Raw genomic sequence first — 22,040 nt, forward strand, 5'->3', positions numbered from 1 at the left:
GAGTGGTAAATACATAAAATGTCTTAACTTCGTCTATTTAGTAGAGTCAATGACGTTGCTAGATATATTTTTGTTTAATTGAACATAACGTGACCATAATAATAAAATCGATTTTTATTATTAGTGTTTCGTTCATCTCCAAACTAGTATCAAATATCCGTAGTAGGAAATAGATGCTACAATACACCTGACATATACCGTACTTATTTAGTGATTTGGGATACATAGGTGAACACTTTTATTTTGTGGCATATTTAAAAGGTATACATTATGATGACAAATAGCACGATATAATGTGGGAGGGAACGTAACCGGGACGCCAAAATATTTAAATACAATAATTAAAAAACTAATTAATCAGCTTTCTATAACTTAAAATTTTATTATGAAACACCGTTACCATGGTTACTGATAAAAGTAGTTCTAAAAATGATGTTATACACCACCTTCTGTTTGTGTTTTAGTTAAAACCATCATATTTATATCTGTTTTGAAAGAAGTCGACCATAAATTCATTCATAATACCAATGTTTCATTTGTAAAATGTCTCAATTTTAAGCAGACACAGCTCTTCTGTCTCATGTTCAATAAAAAGTGACAATCATTGCTTGTCAAAGCAACATCGCATGTTGTCTTGTATTAAAAATCTAGCATACCTTTAATTGCATTTAAGAGAAAACAGGTTACCGGAATTTAGATATACCTAAACAGGTACTTCAGATTTAACAAAAAAGTAAAATAAACTCATCTTTTAAAATTTTGTGCATTTTTTATTAGAATTACAAATTATTAGTCAAAAAGTGATTTTACAATTATAACCAATCATTCAGCTTTTATTTCATATCATAGTTAACACATTTTGAAAATACGTAGAATCTTTTGTATGTTAAATATGTACTACTTTCAGGTAGTTGATTTATGATCGGTCAGTTATAAAGGGTATTACACCTTTAGCAGAACAAAACTTTCTATTTTGACTTCTGCATTTCTTACTATGATCTATTTCTAGCAATAAAAACATGTAAAGCTTTAGTCAAAATTATTTACTGTTTGTACTAGTAGTAACAAATGGGTTAAACAAGAAAACTGCCTAATATATGTTTGTTACCAATGGCCAATATGTTTTTTATATCAGTAGATTTAATTTAATTTAATTTCTACGAGGCAAAACAATTATCTTACCAATAGTCATAGTTTTATCATAATTAATATTGTTCATCAAATAAAAATATATTAGTCGTAACCAGAGCAAACAATTCATTAATGACCCTACCTATTTTTTCAAAAAATTGTAAATTGTGTTTCTGCCTTAAAACAATAGCAGATTATCTTTAACTTGCATAAAAATGTTGTTTTATCACTATATAGCATGAACATATAAGAATATCAAGAATATTAAGACTGCTATAAAAATAAGTTTAATATATAGTTGTTTATTAGAACATTTTATTTTCCACCACATTTTATTTGAGAATTTTAGTATAATATAATTATACAATATACATAATAACGTCTTACTGATTGATGACATGACCTTACGCGAACTTGCCAATAATCCACTATTTTAATCCTAGGAGTACGACTGTACCAAGTCATAAATATCCATGTTTGTGATGTGTTTCACCTTTCGATAAGGAAATTTGATAAGGGACTGTCCGTGTTGAATTTACCTCGAAGTTACCTGCGGAAGGGTGAAAGATACCAAACAGACAGTAAAAGAGAAGAAAAATTGTCGACTGCATACTGATCGTTTAATTAGTAACGTATAAGGTTGCACATACGGCAAGTGCCGAATACACATGACATTTTTGTCTTTTTTAAGTAATTCTGTCGGATTTACTGTTGATTTTCAATAGTGTTATAAAATAGTTTGATGAATTAGTTGTTACTCAATATCAAATGCATCTGTACAAAATGTACAATGTTATCATTTATTTTTAGCTCACCTGTCCCAAAGGGCCAAGTGAGCTTTTCTCATCACTTGGCGGCCGTCGTCCGTCGTCGTCCGTTGTCGTCGTCGTCGTCGTCCGTTGTCGTCGTCCGTCGTCGTTAGCTTTTACAAAAATCTTCTTCTCTGAAACTACAGGGCTAAATTAAACCAAACTTGGCAACAATCATCATTAAGGTATCTAAAAATGCGTGGCGTGACCCGGACAACCAACCAAGATGGCTGCCACGGTTAAAAATAGAACAAAGGGGTAAAATGCAGTTTTTGGCTTATAACTCATAAACCAAAGCATTTAGAGCAAATCTGACTGACGCAAAATTGTTTATCAGGTCAAGATGTATCTGTCCTGAAATTTTCAGATGAATCGGACAACCTGTTCATCTCAATCTAATATATTTGTTTTTGTAGGTGAGGGCCCCACGCGCTGCAAATAAACTCATCATAGATACAAGAACAAAATGTTGTAACAGAACTTAATTTTGCAAGCGTATTCAAGGTGAGTTCGGAAAAGGGCAAGATATGCTTGTTTCTTGACTTCCTCTGGACAGGATCCAACATTTCGTCCTTTGTTGTATGTATAGTAAGCTATCATCTGCAAACAGGAAAACGTTACATGTTTTGTCGTTCCTTATGTTGTTGATGTATAGGAGAAACAGCAGTGGGCATAAAACTGTTCCCTGTGGTACGCCAGATGTAACTCTGGCAGTACTTGATCTTTTCACTACCAATGTGACTTATTGTTTCTTTATGTCAACTATAATTCTAACCAGGCAAGTATGTTTCTATCGATACAATATGATGCAAGTTTCTTCAACAAACGCATGTGTGATACTGTGTCGAATGCTTTACTAAAGTAAAATATAAGCATATCTACCAATTATTGTTCAGATTTCTAGTTATGTCCTCTGCTGTTATGAATAGTTGTGATTCACACGATATTTTGCTTCTGAAGCCATGCTGGAAGTCCGCCAGTAATTTTATTATGCTTGTCAAGATGGTTCATTATGTATTTGAATATGATATGTTCCATTGTTTTACAAGGAACTGATGTCACGGATACTGGGCGATAGTTGACTGGTTGACGTGTATCCCCTTTCTTGAAAAGTGCGATGCATTTGCAATTAGCAAGTCGTGTGGTACACTTTGATTTTGTTGTGATTTGGTGAAGATTATAGCTGTAAATATGGTGATACTGACCCTGCACACTCTTTCCATATTCTACATGTAATATATTGTTTGGACCATCTGCCTTGCTTGGGTTCACTTCCTTCAGTAGTTTGATTAACCCTAAATGTATAGATTTGGTAGTTTTGACGTTTCCTTTTCAGTTATATTGGGGAAGCTATCAACGTCTTCAATTATGTATACTGGCGCATTAAGTGCTTCTGTTTTTCCTTTGCTGCTGATTATTGTTCCTCCATTGACGTTGAGTGTTGATACTCCCACTGTTTCTCTCTTTTATTTTATATCGTTCCAGCACTTTTTTCCTATTCTGTATTGGTCTTGAATGTGATAAATGAAGTTCTGTCTTTACTGTTTTTATATATTGCTTGAATTTAATCCTGTGCTCTTTAGTTTGATATTTCTTTACAACTTTGTATAGTCGTTGTTTTACGTATCATCTTCTTGATGTGTTGATTCACCCGAGGTTAGTTAAATCCCGATGTCAGATTATTAGATGGTATACATGTCCATTGGTTAAAAAGGTTAGTTTTGAATAGAGTTCAGTATTCTTCGATGTGTATCGTTGTTATCTTCTCCTTGAAATTATAAATTTGCTGTACAAGTATTCCTTAACATTCTCCATATTTCGCTTGTTATATTGGTAGATTTTTCTTGTTCTTAATTACCTTTGGTCTAGCGTTGACTGTTGTTATTATCATCTGATGATTACTCATTCCGTCGGTTGTCCTCTTTTTTCTTAAGTAGATTTTTATTAGTTGTGGGAATAAGATCTAGAATGTTCTTTTTCCAGGTTGGTTTTGTTACACATTATTGTAAGCAGTTCCTCAACTATGTCTAATGCTAGTTTATTTATTTCGTTTAAATAGTTATGCCTTGTTTTGATGGTGTATATGCCAGTTGAGTCTTATTCGTCCAATTCAATTTATGGTAAATTGTAATCTCCAGTAAGTATTATATAACACAGAGTTTTATTATGTGCCAATCTACTAATTGAAGTATTCAAGTTCTGTAATTGTAAAGAATTGCGCTATCCTTGTGACGTCGAGTTATTGTGATACTTTATGTTGCATTGAATAGAAACGTATAATGACAGACGTAGTTTTAGTTAAGTTACGATCAAAATACACAATGCAACGCAATAATCTACATTGTTGCCGTGACTTCAAACGGAGAGAATAGACATCAGCCGATTAAAAGCATTGAGAGCGGGGAAAAAAGCAGCGGTAACAAAAGTTTTTAAAAAACTGGAGGAAGCAATCGGAGATTCACAAATAGACACGGAGGAATTATCAACATGCATTGCTCGAAGCAATTGATAAGAAATAGAAGACGTTAGTCTCAATAGACGAACAAATATTAAATGCAGTCGAATCAGAAGATATTACAAATGAAATTCTCAAAACAGATGAATAATATTTAGAATTAGAGGGTAAAATTCGGAAACTTAAAAAGTTCTTAAAACCCGCACCAAAACCAGCATCTTCGATACTAGATTCAAACACACCAGAGTTAGTTCCGTACACAAAACCCATTAACTCACCCAAGTCAGCAACTCTCTCAATCAAGTTCGACCTCAAATAAGAACCATCGCCTACCACAACTGTTTCTTCCCAATTTTTATGAAGACTAGAACACACCCGCGAAATCGCGGGCATTCAGAGCGTAGTTGAAAGTATGTAAAGTGTTGTTGGAAGAATTTTGTAAAATATTAAAGGACTGGAAAAAAGTCATAGGTTATTGGAGGGGGATACAAGGGGTCCTGATCCCGAAATCCCGGGCTTTAAAACATGAAATCCCGAAATCCCGGGCTTAAAAAACGAAATCCCGAAGTCCCGAAATTCAAAAAAGGAATTCCCGAATCCCAAAATCCGGAGTTTAAAAACACCCGATCCCGGAGTCCCGATAAAGGTTATATCCCTTCTCTTATTGGGGACAGGAAAATGCTTTTTTTTTTATCCCTCTTCCTTTATTTCCAATATTCCCATTTTTTGGTTTTCTATCAATTTCAATATGAACATAAATTTAGTATGTTATGAACATTCAAGTAAGGAGCCTGTAATTAAGTGGTTGTTTTTTATGTGTTACATATTTGTTTTTCGTTCATTTTTTTGTACATAAATAAGGCCGCTAGTTTTCTGGTTTGAATTGTTTTACATTGTCAGTTCGGGGCCTTTTAAAGCTGAGTATGCGGTATGGGCTTTGCTCGTTGTTGAAGGTCGTACGGTAACCTATAGTTGTTAATATCTGTGTCATATTGGTCTCTTGTCGAGAGTTGTCTCAACATGGCAATCATACCACATCTTTTTTTTTGTAATCAATGAATTTTGTAAAAGATTTAATGACTGGAGATTTTCAGAAAAGGTATCAAAAGTTCACATGAATATTTTTAGCGCTTATCTGTATATTATGAACATTCATTACTATATAACTATAGTGTATTTACTTTCAATTCTAAGTTTACTAATCGGGCCATAGTGGTCATTGATATAGTATACAGACCCTCTATATTTAATAAACTCTGTGACTGCCGTGGATAGTAAACTTGAAAATGATAGCAGATAGAATTCTGAAAATACACTTTATTCTTTGTATATGTATGTTCAAAGTATATAGAAAACGCAAACCGGAAGTCTAATCTGACTTAAAATTTCGTCCAATGACGGGACAATATTCGGATGCCTTTTTTCTTGTTTTTCTTCAAAAATAACTCAATCTGAATAATCATATGAATGGATGACAAATGGCAATATGCACTGTACCTATAGGACACAGAACAGTGTTGATTAATTTATTGTGGAAAGAAGAGAAGCGACACCCAAAATGAGGTCTTCTCGTTTAATAGTATAGATATTTTACAATGGCAATATTTCTGGGATTCAAACGAGACACTATTCATCACAATCACGCATTAACTGACATTCAGAAAACTTCATACTTTAACTCATTGCTTTAATTTGAAGCTGCAAACGTAATTTTCGGATTGTTAATGACAAATCCAAACTATCACAAAGCAATTGAATTAGTAAGAAACCGCTATGGCCAACCACATAAAACCATTAACCTCGAAACGGATAGAGCTTTACAATCGGACGGTTGGTGATTCCTGTGTAGGTCTTGATAATAGCTGATCGAATGAGCCGATCCTTTCCACGAACTAAATCACACACCGTCCGATTTTGAAGCTTTATATCGTGACATGGATAAAGTTCTGACCAGTTTTACAGATAAACAATCACTTTTGAAATTTTACAGGGTGTCAAGAAAATTATTGCCAGAGGCAGGATTCAACTTACGGTCTTGGAATTATAGCTTATAGTATCGAATTACAGAACGTCACAGTACGAGACAAGTTCGGCGACAATGACGACATAGTAAAATATTAGTTATGAGCTGGGATAGGGAATCCGACGATCTGAAATTTCAACAGATTGAATTTATGGTAAAAGACAAAATGATAACAAAGCGTGAGGTTTTGCGCACATCGTCTAGAACTTTCGACCCCCTTACTCACGCCAATTACTATGAAATCTAAGCTGTTTATGCAGACTTTATGGAAGGCAAAGTTGGATTGGGATGAATATTTGTACGACGAACTGAGAAGTAAATGGCAGGTAATAGCTTTAGATATCGAGGTCTACCAAAATAGTATTTTCACGCGAAAGAGATTATTAACGAGAAAACGTCGGTACATATTTTTACAGACGCCAGTCAGTTAGCATACGGAGCTTGTGCTTACTTACAGTAAATTCATCGGTCATCGTTATGACTTAAAACAGAGTCGTACCCGTAAAACCGATTTCATAACCACAGATTCATCCAACAGATGACAATCCAGCTGATTACTAAACTCGTGGAATATATGCTTAACACCTTTAGAACAACAGCTTATAATGGATGGACGGTCCACAATGCTTTTTAAATCGTGAAAATTGGCCGACATGGACGAGGGTAATTGAAGACTGCAACATGATGGTAGCTGTTAGTGATGACAAAACAGACGATGGAAGTATAAAATTAATGCTTTAACACAGACAATTTCATGTATAGTTATACAACGATACAGATCTTCAGAAAAAGCAATTAGAGTAACAGCATACGTCTTGCGTTTTATACAGTATTTACGGAATTCAAAAGATAAACGGTCAATCGGATTTATCAGTGTTGAGGAGCGATGAAAAGCATTAAACGTTCTAATAGTAATAGTACAATAGGAAACATTTTAGGATGAAATTGAAAGCTTGAATTCATCTTCACAGAAAAAAATGCCACTTGTTCGGCAACTATATACAGACAAAAATGGATTACTACGTTGTACCGGGAGAATACAAAACGCACCACAGTCTTACGTCCTTAATCGTAATGGATGCACACATAAAGACTTTACATGCCAGACTTAACAGTACAATAGGCGAGTGACTTATTTCAAAAAGACGCTTAGTTAACGACTTTAATGCACCCACCTAACACACGGCTGTTTTATATATCACTCGAAAGCTGTTAATCTGTACTTTCTGTATGGCCCGGTCGTAAAAAATCGTACGGTGCAATTTTTGTTAAATCAAGGTCAAAGGTCATGAAAAAACATTCCAATTTTTGCGATTACTAAATAACACGCCATTTTCTAATTCTTGTACCATAAATTTTTCCAAAAGATCGTATAAAATGTATGGAACATGATACATAATTTCCAAATCAAACAGAAAATAAGAGATTCGATGCGCAAAATTTCCCGAAAATTGAAATTTATCACAAAGCCTAAAAAAATGAAAATTATTCAAAAAGCAAAATGTATCTTGGGGAATCGATATTTGTATGCTAAAAAAATAGATAAATGTATATGTTTTAGTTCAAGGAATATTTGTTTTGTAATTTTAAGATGCAATTATTATTTATTGTTCATGGAACAGCCTTCTATTGAAGTGTTTGCAGTTGCCCAAAAATCTGCCATCTGCAAATAGTGATCATTTTGTTAATCTATGTTAAAATAGCAAATCGCTAATTGTGAATATCAGGCAGGAGAATGCTTTTCCAAAATAAAAGAAGGGGTATTTAAAGTAAGAAAAGAATATATGCGAGGTAATTGAGGTTAAAATATGTTTTTTACGAAGTCAAACTTTTTTACTTTTTGTAATCATGTTTAAATGCAAACATTACTTTGCGACTAAATCGTAGGCAACATTGAAATAAGTAACCTTGTTTAGAAACACTTGGTTGTCTAAAGCAGGATGTAAACGAACTAAATAAAATGCGGCTGCTTCTTATTTAGTTTAAAATCGTGTTATAGTAAGTCATATTAAATGTGTATAGAAGTTTAATCGCTTTAATTATTTGAATAAAAGATGCTTTGAGTATTTATTACATAAGCTTTAAAAGTCCAAACGCATGTCATTGTGTATGTAAAACACTATAAGCAGTTGTGAAATAACAAAATGAAAAAGTTAAATATCCTTCCTGACCTCATACGACCATTCGCTGTTTTATGAGTATTTCATGGTATGCTGTGTTTTTTGGACTGTTGTTCGTCTCTTGGACTTTAATTTTATTTTGTTCATGGTTTTAATTAACTTTATTTGATTCATGGTTTCAGATGTTGATTGTCCCTTTGGTATTATTTTACTTTAAAGACATTTACTTGCAGTAATGAAAATCGGCCAAACAATCACCTCAAAGTAAAGTGAAGAAGATTAACGCAATAAGACAAATATCCGCGAAAATAACTGAATTTGCTCACGGTGATATATATATAGAACCCAATCGTTATCATGATACATTTAGCTACACTGATCTATAATTTTTACACCTTTTACTACTTTAATAGTGACGAAATATATCAAAGGGACATCAAACTCATAATTAAAAACGAACTGACAAAGCCGGGCGAAAAACGAACAAGACAAGCAACAGTATACAAAACACAACATATAAAACTACAGATTGAGTAACACAAACCCCCAAAAAAAATTTTGAGTGAACTCAGGGGCTCCCAAAGGGTAGACAAAATCATGTTCAACATGTGACACCCGTCTTAGTTTAAACATATTTATTTATAGTGGATTGGGAAACAAGTTTTGCAACTTAAATTAATCGCTTTCCACTTTGCGGGTGCGAGTGCTGCCTTGTAGCGGCATTAGCCTGCTCTTTTTGAAATCTACAAAGGTGTGTTTAACGTGCCAGAGATATGGCTCTCTCTTAACACGGGTCATCCATTTATCGTCCCCTTCCGACGGACTTTCATCGTTTCCTCAAGACCATACTCACAAATGGTGTCAATGAAGAGCCGAAAATATGAAATTTTCATCACGGAACGGGAATCGAACCAGGAACCTTTGTGTTAGTAGTCCGATGCACTAACCACTACACCACGGCTCCCTTTTACCCGTCTTGTGGCTCATGTATTTCCTAACTCGGTGCCACGCCTTATTCGGTTGGTGACATTCACGCAGAAATGACGGCAATTTGGTTACGTCGATGGAACTTATCAGTCGTCATCTGGCGAATCAGATATCTCATAATTGTCAACCAACTCGTAGTGGCGTCCATGAAATTTTCAAAGGGATGATTTCAAATTTGCATTTGAACTCTGGTTTAAAACATGTTTAAACCACCATTTTTCTTTAAATGTCCTGTACCAAGTCAGGTATATGGCAGTTGGTATCGAATAATCTGTTCTTTGTATGTTGGCGTTTGTTTTTGTAGCAGTTCTGTGTTTCTGTTATATCGTTGTGTTCATCTTATAGTTGATGCGTTTTCCTAGTTTTTGCTTTGTGACCCGGATTTATTTCAGTTACTAGTAAATCGATTTATGACTATGGAATAGCGGTATACTACAGTTGCCTTTATTTCAGAGGAGTTGAGGCTCAATGAAATCGGTCTCCTTCTTTAGTAATATAGATATGCAGGCGTTGCTATAATGTTGTTACATAGAAGTGAAAAGTTTATAATTTGGTAGTAAGGGGTGTTTTTATGGGTTGTTTTATGCTCATCTCTTTTGTCGTAAAACGTGTTCTCAACCAACCCTCATCATCGATTGCAAGATACGTGATAGAGTAAACTATATCTGTTGAGTCTTTTATTTTCAATTTCAATGGAAAATACGAGTCCAACATTGTCACAAATGTTGCACTATTCAGTGAGATGATGTCATCTATATAATGGAAAGTGAAGTTTCAAGATAATGATAGCTTCTTTTGAGTCGTCATCAGAAACTATTGCATGAAGTCATCCTCGTATGAACTAGTCATTCAAGCTATTCAGGAAGTCTAGTTGTAACTAGAATCGTTGCGTATTAATAGATATTGTTTCTTCAAAATTATTCTTATTTAATGAATTAATGCATGTAAACAATGAACAACGCAATTTAAACAATCGAGTAGTCAAGTTTTATAATGTGGTTACTAGTTTTTGAAATTCTTTGAAATTTCAATTTTCATCAATTTATTTTCTATTTATTTTGGTCTAAATTTTCAATTCACATTAAATAAATAAAAGGTCTTTCCACTACATCAATATTTATAATGAAGCTACAAATCAAACAATTAGAAAAGTCGAAATATGTTTATTTCAGTCTGGTAGTTACAATGCAGATTGCAATCTCTTAGTTTCACCTCCTTTATTTCAAGCAATAAGATGATTCGCGCAAATATTTTTTTACTTTAAATTTTTCAGATTCTTAAGAATTTGTTTAATAAATCTTATATTGACCACATACAATGTTTAAATAGGAAGAAATGCTTAAAAGCCGTTTTTTCGCAGATGGCGGTATTTTGGGCATCTGTATGAGTTTTTATAGTTTGCTGTTTGATTAGAAGTAAGCATTATTTTAGGAAATTTTATGATGTCAAAAAGTTCTTTGATAGTCATTACAGGGTTTTACTTAGTTTTAATTGATTAGCATTTGCACCAGAAAGAAACAAATGGGTTTTCCCACATTTTGTTAACTTTTACTCGAATTTCAGGAAACATGCGCTCTCTGTCAAAAACACGCTTGAAATATTAAAAAATGCATTTGAATAATGACTGTTAATCTCCCTGCTAAAAGTTTAAATTGTTTGCATATGTGAATTTAGTATATAAAAGTCATATTATGCAATCAGGCTGAAATCTTACAAAATATGCACTTATTCGTCCTTGGCCTTTGATCTTGATTTGACGGAAACTGCACCGTACGATTTTTTTACGACCGGGCAAAACAGATAGTACAGATGTATAGCTTTCAAATGATATATAATTTAGCCGTGTGTTAGGTAGGTGCATTAAAAATTTAATTCTATGGTTAAAGTCACTCGCCTACAATCGCATATATTCAACAGAAATATTGGATACCGAGAATAAGGCAGTGCGTTAAAAAGCAAATTCGTAAATGCGTTCAATGCATTAAAATATCAGGAATGCCTTACAGCGCACCCGATCCGCCACCGCTATATAAAGATCGAGTCAATTACGATTACCCTTTTTCAGTTACCGGCGTTGATTTTACAGGAACTTTGCATACAAATGGAGAACACAACGAATTAAGCAAAAAAAATATTTGTTTATTCACTTGCGCCGCTATACGAGCTATATATTTCGAGATAGTCACATATTTAACCGAGGAGTCTTTCATGCTTGCTTTTAAAAGATTCGTCGCTAGGAGATCTACACCATGAAATTATTTTGTCAGATAATGCAACAACCAGCAAGGCAGTCGCCGAAAAGATTACAAGATTAAACAAGACAACCGAATAGAAGAAAAAACTTGCCAATCAAGGAACAGATCATACAAAAGAGAGCACCGTGGTTTGGAGACGTGTGGGAACGTCTGATTGTACTCACGAAAACTTCAATTATAGCAATACTAGGAAAGTCATGTGTCACAACGGAAATGTTGAATACAATTATTATCGAAATCGAGGGAACTTTTAACAATCGTCCTATAACTCACATTTCTACTGATATCAAAGATCTCTAACTGCTGACGCCAGCCCATTTTTTATATGGTCGTCGACTTGACAACCGATCGGAACACAGGATGGACAGTGTTACATCCGAAATATTGAACATGGAACTGAATAAAAATTGCAGAGAAATAATGAACTAATCAAACATTTTCGCTCAAGATGGAAACACAAATATCTGACGTCACTCCGTGAATTGCACCGTATATCTTGAAGAACCGAACAAACAATACAAATAGATGACATTGTACAAGAACACACTGACACAAATCGTATAATGTGGAAATTAGCAGTTGTACAATTTGCTAATATATAGTTTGTGGAAAGGATGGGCTCATTCGATCAGCTGTTATCAAGACCGACACATGCATCACCAACCGTCCGATTGTGAAGCTCCATCCGTTGAAAATACGCAGTACAAATGATGACAGTGAATGAACCTTTCTGCTCTGGAGAAATTAGTTTATGTATTGACTGTTCAATTAAGTACAGTTATAAGTTAGACTTAAAGTGTTAAATTATTCAGACATGAACAGTTAAAAATATTGAGAGTTTTATGTCATAATTGATCATACATTTAATTTCAAATTTACGAATTTTTCATATTGTATTTCACATCTGCGGCCCCATAAAGTAAAGAATTACGCTAATACTAACGTACCTTTTTGCGGTACGGTCACTATCTTTGTAACGTCGAGATATTGTGATACCTTATGTTGTATTGAATAGAAACGTATAGTGGCAGACGTAGTTTACGTAGCTTACGATTCAAATACACAACGCAACGCAATAATCTATAGTAGTGGTGTAGGGTCATTATCTGGTTTACGACAAAAACATCCATCGGACAGAGCTTTACAGCCTTTCAGTTGTATCTTTGTTCATCCTATTTCGCAGTTAATGTCTCGGGTTGAATACAATGTTCTTACGTACAGCATTAATTATGCCGCCGCCTTCATGACCTTTTTCAGTTATTCGGTCTTTACTATTTCGTATTGTTCTGGGTCTGATATTTCTGCTGTTGGTATAGTTTTGTCAAAATGTATTTCTTGCAGATGAACTCTGTGAGGTTCATATTTTTAAAGTATTGTCTGGAGCATGTTTCGCTAATATTCACTTCGCAAGCTACAACAGTTCTTTGTAATAAAATTGAGAAGGGAAATGCGGAATGTGTCAAAGCGACAACAGCCGAAGGCCACTAATGGGTCTTCAGTGTAGAGAGAAACTCCCGCACCCGTAGGCGTCCTTCAGCTGGCCTTTTAAAAATATGTATACTAGTGCAGTGATGATGGACGTCATACTAAACTCCGAATGCCTATCATGTGAATATAGTGAACACAAAATCATTGTAAGGGGGAGTATGGTCACTCGATCCCACATGGGACTGAAATGACAGAAGTTACCTGTATTTGCCCAACTGGTCAATCTGACACAGGTATGTTCACGGCATTGCATGTCATCAATGGACCTGTGTTTGTTAATGTGTTAGATATCTGTTTTTCGTTCATTTTTTATATAAATAAGGCCGTTGGTTTTTTCTCGTTTGAATTGTCTTACATTGTCATTTCGGGGCCATTTCAAGCTGACTATGCGGTATGGGCTTTGCTCATTGTTGAAGGCCGTACAGTGACCTATAGTTATTATCTGTGTCAGTTTTGCCTCTTGTGGAGAGTTGTCTCATCGGCAAATCATACCACATCTTCTTTTTTATATTTAGTTGCTGACGTTCCGTACTTTTTCTTACCTTGGTCTTTGGGTATATTCAACCATATATTGTTAGCTTATTTGTTTCCTAATGTTGACAAAAGCTTTTCTGTAGCGAGTTTTTTGTTTAAATTATGGAGGAGATCGGGTCACCACACTCATACTTTGGACTTTAGTTGCATGTGTACAGTGATTTTACCAATCTAGGGTATCTGGATCGGCCAACCTCAGTGCATTGCCTGTCAATTTATCCATTGTTGACAAAATATTTGCTATTATGCTTTTATATAAATTCAATTTAAAAAGGAACAGGTTCACCATACCCCAACATTGAAAGTCAGTTGAAGATGTGTCGTAAATTTGTCAGACTGGTCTTAAGGTCTATGAAACGTAAGCCGTAGGTATACCATTTGTAATTAAGATTGGCAAAAATATTTTTCGTATGGATATTTTTATTAATAAAAGTAGGGAGGATATAGGGTCAACATTACTATTTTTAACCTCAGTTGCAGACACTATAAAATGAATTACCTTTGTTATAGATAATTGGCCAGAAATGTGTATCAATTTTGTACACACCATTTGCCGTATGAACTTGTTTATTTATATGATGGGTTCATTATACCCTAGCTTTGGAACTCGGTTGAGCACCATGTGTAAATTTACATACATTTTGTACCTTTGTCTTTAGTAACAGAAAACTTTAGACATTTGCAAATCGTTTATAGGGAAAATGGACATAAGCTTTGCGTATATGAACTTTTTTTTAATGAATTAGAATAGAGAGAGGGTAGAGGCACTTTATCTTATTTTTGAATTTAATGGCAGACCATCCGTGAATAATCTCAAACTGGCCATCTGTCATTTGTACCTATTGAAAACACACACTTTGCAGTTTGAACATTTTCATGAATTAGAAATAGGGAGGAGATAGGTTCATTATATCCAAATTCTAGAAATTAGTCACAGAAGTTCTGTAAATTCACCCACTTGGTTCCGGCAACTTTATTACATTTCCTGTCATGTTTAACTATATAGCTAGTGTGAATAAAAGCTTTGCCGTTAGGACTTGTTTTATGGATTAACGTAGAGAGATGATATGATCACTATCCATTCCTCTAATTTTGACTTCAATCGCAGACATTCAATCACCCATCTTTGAGTTTGGGTCCAGGTAACCGTATACGAAAGTTTTTCGCTGTATTGAAGACTCATTGGTGGCCTTCGGCTGTTGTCTGCTCTGTGGTCGGGTTGTTGTCTCTTTGACACATTCCTCATTTCCATTCTCAAATTTATATATTTCTATTAGTCATTTAATTATAATAACCTATATAAATATGATAAAGACAAACCGTGTACAATAAAAAGTGATAAAAAAGAAAAAGGAGAAAATAAAAAAGCTTTTGACAATCATATAACAGAGGAACAGTGGTCAAGACACATCATCTTGCTTTGAATAAATACGTATGTTTTGGAGTTTAGTATGACGTTAATTTTAAATCTGATAACAATCTTTTCCAGTAGGAAGACAAACTAATACTTTTTAAGAAGATTACAGTTGATTAAATATTTTTTTATGGATTGAGAATGGAAGTTAGAAGTATATCAAAAAGACAACAACCTGACCAAAGGGAAGAAACAGCTGAAGGCCGCTAATGGGTCACAGTGAGAATATCTCGCTCCCGCAGTCGGGCTCCAATTTGCCCCTAAACTAAAATGTGTAATAGTCATGCTAGTGTAAAGACAGCATGTTTAATTTCTGGTTATTCAATGTACGTCAAAAAAAAAATAAGATTGGAAACAAGTTTTATCCAAACAGGATTGATTATTTTATAGACGATTTATTTATTCCCATGCTTTAATACTCGGCACAATATAAACGAGGATGTGGATGGGGATTTTGTTTACATCTTAACATTATTTTTTTTTTGCCAAATTGTCTCGTTTTATATTTTTATGTTTTTGCATCATTCTGGAAGCTCTTCATTCTATACACACCTTATAGACCCCATAAATCTGTTTTGTACACATAGTAGCTATCTTTTTCAGCCAATTAAAATGTTTTGAACCTGTTATTTTCCTTAATTAAAAAGTTTTGATTGTTTTTTGGTAAAACTCTACTTGTTAAAGTCTTAGTGGTAATATTTATAAGCACCGCTGAGCAAGCGGGATTGATGTTATTCCTTGTGTCTAATACTATCCGTTGTATTTATATACTAGGTACTTTTTTATTGATGGTTAAGGAGTATGTTTACTTCCCTCAGACCTAAATGTTCATACTTTAAGGTGTGGGTTTTACTCGCCAGTTGCTGTACATACCGAATGAATTGAATATTCTTCATGTTCCCTTAGGAATATCTTCATCCATAACCATTGTTCCCTTGAACACTTACAGTTTTAAGTAAGAATAGCGCCAAAAACTTATATTCATCAACGTCAATTTTTAGATTGTCACGTCACACTCATTATCATCAGCTGTTGAGCACCTTGTCACAGAGAGTCGGCAAATGGAAATCACAATGGAAGGATGGACTTCGTCTTGGCATACTTTTTGAGGTAAATACGTTGCAAATTGTAACTCTTTACCACCGTTACCCATTTCTTCCTATTTAATTTGTTGAAAGCAAATCAAAACATTCATATTTCTTCATTTTTTTCACAGGAATTGGAAGTTTTATCAATAAAATTCGGTAAGTAATAAAGTCGACTATCAAGAGAGCTACTTTACTCTATTAACGTTTCTGTTACAGTATGGAATAATCAATACTACGAAATATTCTAAAGATATCTAACCTACTGACGTCATTGTTGGAATGCCACACTACAGAGGGATATTCTTTACTTATAATAAAAATCAGTCACAGTATCTGTATACTAATTTAAAATCCGTATTTGTTAATATAAATTAAACCTTATAGATGATTCACACACCAGCATGCAATGCTTTAATCTGAGGCTATAGGTAATTTAGGTCCACTTTCGCAATAAGCAATGTCAATGGGGATACATGAGATAGGGGAGAAAACCGGTCGTTTTCATTCTCTCTGTAAAGTTCTGTTTTTAGAATCTTCCTCCAATTCATGAGTAATTATCCACTACAATCAAAGTAAATGTATCTGAACACTTAAAATGTGACATTTAGTATATAAAAAGTAGTCTTCAAATAAAGAATAATTTTATGTACCAACATAATTATTGTAATGGTTAAAAAATATAAAAAAAAATAAAATGTTGCTTTTTGTATTTTTAAACTATTGAGATTGGGGAGAGCAACTGCAGTTTTTATTCTCTCTGTAAAGTTCTGTTTTTAGAATCTTTCTCCAATTCAGGAGCACCTCAATTGATGAGTAGTATCCCACTAAAATGAAAAAATAAGGTATCTGAACACTAAAAATGTGACATTAAGTATATGATAAGTAGTCTTCAATTAAAGAATAATGTTGTGTACCAACATAATTATTGTAATGGTAAATTGTTTTTCATTTTTGTTTTAAATGTTGCTTTTTGTAGGTTAAGCTATTTATCATGAAATTTACAAATATATGAACATGTAGGATCTGAAAACAAACTTTACACAGCTTATATCAATCATATTGGATTTTATAAGTACATTTATTCATGTAATGAGAGTTGTAACTGGGAATTTTATTCTTGGAAAATTTACACTGAATAGATTTTTCAGTCCTCACTTTCTTGAGAAAAATAAAAAAATCTTTAGAGTACTGTCACAAAAAATTGAGAATGAACCTAGCCTGCCGTACAGTGGTAAATAAGGACAATTTTAAAATATATTGTAGTAGTTCTTAAATTCAATTGAATTTTAAATAACTAACTCCCAACTCTAATCAAATGTTTTGATTTAGAAGGTGCAGATCTCATTGGTCCAAATTGTCTCTTTGATGAATTATTGACTTAGGAAATGAAATAACAATAAACAACAATTGGTTTCATTATTGTCAACCTCTCTATAATTATCATTGATATGGTTACATTTGTAAATTGACTGTTAACAAAATATTGAAGTTTTGAAATACTAAGTCTTTTCTACCTGAGGCATAGATTACCTTAGCTGAATTTGGCAAAACTTTTAGGAATTTTGGTCCTCAACGCTCTTCAAATTCGTACTTTATTTGGCCTTTTAAACTTTTTTTATATTCGAACGTCACTGATGAGTCTTTTGTAGACGAAACGCTTGTCTGGCGTATATACAAAATTTAGTCTTGGTATCTATGATGAGTTTATTTAAAACCACTGGGTCGATGCCACTGCTGGTGGAGATTTATTTCCCCGAGGGTATCACCAGCCCAATAGTCAGCACTTTTTGTGTTGACATGAATTATCATTGATATGGTTACATTTATAAATTGACTTTTAACAAAGTATTGAATTTTTGATATACTAGGTCTTTCTACCTCAGGCTTAGATTACCTTAGCTGAATTTGGCAAAACTTTTAGGAATTTTGGTCCTCAATGCTCTTTAACTTCGTACTTTATTTGGCCTTTTTAACTTTTTTGAATTCGAGCGTCACTGATGAGTCTTTTGCAGACGAAACGCGCCTCTGGCGTTTATACAAAATTTTATCCTGGTATCTATGATGAGTTTATTTACAACCACTGGGTCAATGCTACTGCTGGAGGAGATTTATTTCCCCGAGGGTATCACCAGCCCATGCCAGTAGTCAGTACTGTTTGTGCTGACATGAATAATAATTGATATGGTTACAAAATGTACATTTATAAATTGACTGTTAACAAAATATTGAATTTTTGAAATACAAAGTCTTTTCTACCTTAGGCATAGATTACCTTAGCTGAATTTGGCAAAACCTTAAAGAATTTTGGTCCTTAATGCTCTTCAACTTCGTACTTTATTTGGCCTTTTAAACTTTTTTGAATTCGAGCGTCACTGATGAGTCTTTTGTAGACGAAACGCGCGTCTGGCGTATATACAAAATTTAGTCCTGGTATCTATGATGAGCTTATTTACAACCACTGGGTCGATGCCACTGCTGGTGGAGATTTATTTACTCGAGGGTATCACCAGCCCAGTAGTAAGCACTGTTTGTGCTGACATGAATTATCATTGATATGGTTACATTTATAAATTGACTTTTAACAAAATATTGAATTTTTGAAATACTAGGTCTTTTCTACCTGAGGCTTAGATTACCTTAGCTGAATTTGGCAAAACTTTTAGGAATTTTGGTCCTCAATGCTCTTCAACTTCGTACTTTATTTGGCCTTTTAAACTTTTGTGGATTCGAGCGTCACTGATGAGTCTTTTGTAGACGAAACGCGCGTCTGGCGTATATACAAAATTTAGTCCTGGTAACTATCTAATCTGTACAAATTACAATCTGTACAACATTACAACTTGTACACAACATATATATTCTTCGATATCATAAAAAAAAAGAGAAATAAGCAGAAACCTACCTTTTCACTGTTTATTGATGTTTCCACCGTGCCGGATGTTAGATACCATGAAGTCCAAACATTTTTGGCCGGTGTAGTTTCAAATAACCAACACTTGTATCACAAATAAATATATGTTTTCTCTTTTTTTTTTGTCACAACAAAACAGTGACGTTTTGGAAGTCTGAAATCATCACTTCGTAATTTGTACGGAAGCCATAACAAGTTGGTTCACCGTTATGAAATATCTATTATATAGATGATATTGGATATGTTTCTTGTGTCGTAACTACAATCCCTTTCCCTTTTCATGAATGCGACCTACCGAATAAGACCTTTAACCTTTATTTGTGACATTTTTACCGATTGTCTTTGTTTGTTTTGTTCACGCATCATTATCAATATTTTTAAATTTGACGCGACTGTCGTACAAGTGAGAGATTTAGCGCTGTCAAATCAGGTTCAATTCATCATTTTCTTCATTTGAAAATGCCTGTACCAAGTCAGGAATATGACAGTTGTTGTCCATTCCTTTGATGCGTTTTATCCTTTGATTTTGCCATTTGATTAGGGAATTTCCGTTTTGAATTTTCCGCGGAGTTCAGTTTTTGTGTTTTTACTTTTTTCTATGGTAATCATTTCGATATGTAGATTTGCTTTATAAACTTTTCTTTAAAGATTTTAAAATTTGTGATCAGAAAAGATTCCGTTATAACGACGTTATTATAGACAAATTATCAGTTCGAATCGACTCCGCTAAAAGCAAATAAAAGAATATATAGAGTACGTCTAACTGTAACATCGACCCAACGACACACATCAGCAAAGACTACAAAAATTCAACACACAGTCATCACACTTTCGTATACTAAATACCGAAACTTTGTCATCTGTCTTACAAGTTGGAAACTTTGCTAGCTGTAACACTAGATTAACCTATTTTTATATTCATCGATACAAACTGACAAAGCTATGGAAATAACTTAAATCCGAGGGGAGGGGCTTATCAGCTCCCGAAGAGTAAGAAGATACTGCTCAACACATGGCACTCGTCGTGTTGCCCATCTTATAAGTACAAACTTGTATTATTCGGTGATGTCGTTTTCGAGGAAAGGAGGGAGCGAGACTTTGGTTATGACAATTGAACCATATCTGTCGTCATTACGGTCAACCAACTCGTTATGACTTCAACTTCACCACTTGGAACTATAGCTTGCATGTTAGCAGCAACCCCGAATAAAAAAACTAAGAATCAGAGAATGAAAGCACTTGAGTATCACATCAACATGATTATTATGCATTTCAGTTAACAACGTAGAAAGGCAGGGGTTGGATGTTTTTTTTCATACAAAACACTTATATAAACCCGCTACATTTTGTGCCTGTACTAAGTTGACAATGTGTGACAACAATGTTTGTGTTTTGTCTTGTTTTACGTTAATTTATAGGATGAGTCGGTTGTCGTCTTTTGTAGTGACCTTTGTTCAATTGTTCACAGTAATTTATGTTATCCAAGTCATATACATATATTATTTAAGTGAAGAAAGGGGAACAGGATTTTGGCTCTGGGGTATAGTTTCAACAAGTTGATATATAATCCATGAACTAGTTGTTTAAATTGGAGATCTTTCATTCAAATACTTAGTCTAATAGTCCACAACAAAAATGGGATTTGACATGTGTAAAGAAAATATTTAACACAGACTCAAAACTAAAATGCCACAGGAGAGGTTATCCGGGTGTCATATGTGGAACAGTTATTACTAACTCTGCCGGACCACCTGACACCCCCCTTCCCGTGTTTTGATAGGCTTTGTGTTGCTCAGTCTTTGCTTTTGTTAGTCGTGTTTTCTATACTGTTGTTAACTTTTTATCGTTTTTCGTTTTTTACCATGACGTTGTCAGTTTTTCATGAACGTATGGGTTTGAATATGTAACATGAAATACTGTCCCCCATGAAATATTGTACGTTTATAACTGTTTATTGTTCAATTAAACTGCAAAAAGGAACTACACAATTTACATTAAGAAAAACCAAAAGAAATGGCAAGTCATATTAAGGTCAAACTTTCAAGAGGCGTACCCGAAAATTCAATACAGTTTAGGAGTATAAAACTTCTATACAATTCCGTGATTTAATACTTATATCTATACAGAAGCAGAATAAAAGTACAGTTCAGTAATATTAACATTCAGTTACAATACAAGTAGTTAAGTTTTATCTGTCAATACAAGGTTTGAAACATGGTATCTTTCATCCCTCTTTTACAAAATATATAATTATCCTTAATGAATAATTCACTTACCATCACAATTCTCCATGCATCCTTCCATGTCAAGTACTGGTAGAAGTCACATGTGTCAACTTTAAGTCTTCTAATCAAGAATTAATTAATCGAAAATTAGAACATACGACATAAAATGTATTCAATTTTTTGGTTGATAAAAAAAGGTACCAAGAGCAGTAATAAGTGGTCTTTATTGCATTACATTCTACGTTAGGGTTTTTTTTTTCAATCTGAAAAAACGATAATGGTATATTGTGTACAGGTTTTAAAAAGTTGTATTTAATTACAGTCATAAATTTATATATTCCTGTTGGAATGTCGTCGTAGATTAAATACAATGTAAGATTTATTTGATTGACGGTGTTAAAATATAATTTTAGAATTGAGTTTTTCTGAAGCGAAACAGGATTTATGAAAAGCCAAATTATATTTACCTAGTAGCGCAATAAGTTCGATGCATTAATGTTGACAATCTGAAATAGAAATTTCATCCATTCAAATATGTCATTTGGCTTGTTGATTAGTGCTTGTCTTTTTAAAAAATCAAATATAAACACCTGTTTATTG

This window comes from Mytilus edulis, chromosome 14, assembly GCF_963676685.1.
Source record: "Mytilus edulis chromosome 14, xbMytEdul2.2, whole genome shotgun sequence".
Lineage (NCBI taxonomy): Eukaryota > Metazoa > Mollusca > Bivalvia > Mytilida > Mytilidae > Mytilus > Mytilus edulis.